This window comes from Nomascus leucogenys, chromosome 6 (assembly GCF_006542625.1).
Source record: "Nomascus leucogenys isolate Asia chromosome 6, Asia_NLE_v1, whole genome shotgun sequence".
Taxonomy (NCBI): domain Eukaryota; kingdom Metazoa; phylum Chordata; class Mammalia; order Primates; family Hylobatidae; genus Nomascus; species Nomascus leucogenys.
Window position 1 is genome coordinate 25126601 of NC_044386.1, and position 4358 is coordinate 25130958.

Below are 4358 nucleotides of genomic sequence, written 5' to 3' on the forward strand. Positions count from 1 at the left end.
ATCAATATGCCTAAGAAGCACTTTTTAGGATGGCATATTCTGGTCTCCAACAGTCATATTTTGAGTGATGTGTTTGGAACCCCACTGTCTGTATAGTCCATTCTCAATTATAAATAATAGAATATATTATTTATAAAATTATCTCCACTTTTATTGGACATAGTTCTAATTTAATTCTTTTAACATTTGAATACACTCAGAATGTAAAATTATTGAAACTTCTATAATAAAAATATAATTCTCTTATTTTACAGTTGAAATATAAACAATATATCACCAATTAAAGTTATAGTTAGACTAGAAGAACATATCCTTACAAGGAATACTAAGACTTCATATGTGTTTGAACTACAGTGATACTTCACCTTCTAAGAGCTTTAAAATATCTGATCATTGGATGATTTTTCTCTCAGATATATTCAGCTGAGAATTTGTCCCTGGATATTTGTACTCAAATATACTACAACCAGAAGTTGAAACTTAGGTAACAGGAAATTGTTCTGATATATGTGTTACAGGAAAGGGGTCCTGATCCAGACCCCAAGAGACGGTTATTGGATGTCACACAAGAAAGAATCCAGGGCAAATCCATAGAGTAAAGTGAAAGCAAGTTTATTAGGAAAGTAAAAAATGAAAGAATGGCTACTCCATAGAACAGCACCAAGGGCTGCTGGTTGCTTATTTTTATGGTTAATTGTTGACTATATGCTAAACAAAGGATGTCACCATATAGGGTAACTTCTTGATGCTGTCATGGCATTTGTAAACTGTCATGGTGATGGTGGAAGCAGGGAGAACGACCAGAGGTCACTCTTGTGGCCATCTTGGTTTTGGGGGGTTTTAGCCAGCTTCTTTACTGCATCCTGTTTTATCAGCAAGGTCTTTATGACCTGTATCTTGTGCCAATCTCCAATCTCATCCTGTGACTTAGAATGTCTAACCATCTGAGAATGAAACCCAGTAGATTTCAGGCATATTTTACCCAGCTCCTATTCAAGATGGAGTTCCTCTGGTTCAAGCACCTCTGACATATGAAGTAAAAGGGAGTCAAAAGTATTATTTTCAGATTGATCTTACCACATACATTCAGGAAAATATGAGTCCGACATACCAGAAATGATAATGGAAACAAAAATAAATTTCAGTGGGGTTAACGAGTAAAATTATTGTTTGCAAATTCAAAATATGAATCTAGACATAGAATTTTTCTTTTTTGGGAATGTGTTATGTCAAAGAGAACCTTTGGACAGATTAAACTTAACAGAGTTTAACTCAGCAAAGAACAATTCATGAATTGCGTACCACCACCACACTCCACTTACAGATAATGGAAGTGAGGAATAGAAACAGGTTGGTTACAGCCTGGAATTTGTCTTATGCTAACACTGTTGGAACAGTTCATCACTTTTGGCTGAAACTTGGTGATTTGTACAAGAATAGGTAAGAGTCTGTTTAAACATCCACTTAAAGTTACAGTTCACTATGTATGAAGGAGCTTTTAAGCTGAACTTACAAAGGGTTGCTTTAGGCTAAACTTAACAGTTATATGAATCGATATATGGAAACATATCTACTCTTGTCTGAACATAAGTGACCTTGCACTTACTATTGTCTGAACATAAGTGACCTTACACTTACAGTATATCATATTATGCCACTTGAAGAAGGCAATGGCTAGTAAGATTGAAGTGTTGACAATAACGGACTACAGTGTATCTTGAAATAAACACCTATTCACTGGGAGAAGTAAAATAAATTTTTTATCAAAAATACTAAAAAAATAAAATTTGAGTGTTCGCTTTAGCAGTACATATGTAAAATTGGAACGATACAGAGACGATTAGCATGGCCTCTGCATAAGGATCACACGCAAATTCGCGAAGCGTTCCATATTTTTGGCCAGGATCATCCTGATACCGAAACCTGGCAGAGGCACAGTGAAAAAAGGAAACTTCGGGCCAATATCCCTGATGAACATCAATGTGAAAATCCTCAATAAAATACTGGCAAACGGAATCCAGCAGTACATCAAACAACTTATCCACCACTATCAATTTGGCTTCATTCCCAAGATGCAAGGCTGGTTCAGCATATGCAAATCAATAAATGTAATCCATCACATAAACGGAACCAATGACAAAAACCACTTCATTATCTCAATAGATGCTGAAAAGGCCTTTGATAAATTCAACATCCCTTCATGATAAAAACTCACAATAAACTAGGTATTGATGGAACATATCTGAAAATACTGAGATCTATTTATGACAAACCCACAGCCAATATAATCCTGAATGAGCAAAAGCTGGAAGCATTCCCTTTGAAAACTGGCACAAGACGAGGATCCCCCTCTCACCACTCCTCCTCAACATAGTATTGGAAGTTCTGGCCAGGGCAATCAGGCAAGTGAAAGAAAAAATGGGTATTGAAATAGGAAAAGAGGAAATCAAATTATCTTTGTTTGCAGAAGACATGATTCTATATTTAGAAAACCCAATAATCTCAGCCCAAAGACTCCTTCAGCATATAAGCAACTTCAGCAGTCTCAGGATACAAAATTAATGTGCAAAAATCACAAACATTCCTACACACCAACAATAGACAAGCAGAGAGCCAAGTCGTGAGTGAACACCCATTCACAATTGTTACAAAGAGAATAAAATATCTAGGCATACAGCTAACAAGGGACATGTAGGACCTTTTCAAGGAGAACTAAATCTACTGCTCAAGGGTATAAGAGAGGATACAAACAAATGGAAAAACATTCCACCCTTATGGAGAGAAAGAATCAATATCATGAAAATGGCCATACCACCCAAAGTAATTTAGAGATTCAATGCTATTCCCATAAAAATACCATTGATATTCTTTAAGAAATTAGAAAAAAATATTTTAAAATTCATATGGAACCAAAAAGACCTTGTATAGCCAAGACAATCCTAAGCAAAAGGAAGAAAGATGGATGCATCATGCTACCAGACTTCAAACTATACCACGAGACTACAGTAACAAAAACAGCATGGTACTGGTATGAAAACAGACACATAGACTAATGGAACAGAACAGAGAACTCAGAAATAAGACCATACATCTACAACCATCTCATCTTCAACAAACGTGACAAAAACAGGCAATGGGAAAGGATTCCCTATTTAATAAATGGTGCAGGGAAAACTGGCTAGACATATGTAGAAAGCTGAAACTGGATCCCTTCCTTACACCGTATACAAAAATTAACTCAAGATGGATTAGAGACTTAAATGTAAGATGTAAAACCATAAAAAACGTAGAAGAAAACCTAGGCAATACCATTCAGGACACAGGCATGGGCAAAGATTTCATGAATGAAACACCAAAAGCAATTGCAACAAAAGCTAAAATTGACAAATGGGATTTAATTAAACTCAAGAGCTTCTGCACAGCAAAAGGAACTCTCATAAAAGTGAAAACACAATCTAGAGAATGAGAGAAAATTTTTGGAATCTACCCATCTGACGAAGGCCTAATATTCAGAATTTACAAGGAACTTAAACAAATTTACAAGAAAAAAAACAACAACCCCATCAAAAAGTGGGCAATTGATATTAACAGACTTCTCAAAAGAAGACATATATGCAGCCAACAAACATAAAAAAAGGCTCAACATCACTGATCATTAGAGAAATGCAAATAAAAACCACAATGAGATACCACTTCATGCCAATCAGAATGGTGATTATTAAAAAGTTATGAAACAACAGATGCTGGCAAGACTGAGGAGAAATGGGAATGCTTTAACACTGTTGGTTGGGATGTAAATTAGTTCAAACATTGCAGAAGACCATGTGGTGATTCTTCAAGTATCTAAAACCAGAAATACCATTTGATCAGCAATCCCATTACTGGGTATATACCCAAATGAATATATATCATTCCATTATAAATATATATGCACACATATGTTTACTGCAGCCCTATTCATATTATCAAAGCCATGGAACCAACCCAAATGCCCATCAATGATGGACTGGATAAATAAAATGTGGTACATATACACCATGGAGTACTATGCAGCCATACAAAGGAATGAAATCATGTCCTTTGCAGGGATATGGATGAAGCTGGAAACCATAATCTTCAGCAAACTAACACAGGAACAGAAAACCAAACACCACATGTTCTCACTCATAACTGGGAGCTGAACAATGAAAACACATGAACACAGGGAGGGAAACAACACACACACTGGGGCCTGTCAGTGGCAGGGTTGGGGGGCAATGGATGGGAGAGGGTCAGGATAAATAGCTAATGCATGAGGAGCTTAAAACTGGGTGGGTGTGGTGGTTCACACCTGTAATCCTAACACTTTGGAAGGCTGA

The 4358-nt window shown here is 36.3% G+C and overlaps 1 non-coding gene across 1 annotated transcript; it reads left to right on the plus strand.

Annotated features, from left to right (window-relative positions):
• The first annotated feature begins 1791 nt into the window (after nucleotides 1-1791).
• Nucleotides 1792-1897, plus strand: LOC115835588. The gene has a single exon (XR_004030629.1). It is a non-coding gene; the product is annotated as a U6 spliceosomal RNA (small nuclear RNA).
• Nucleotides 1898-4358: the final 2461 nt, after the last annotated feature.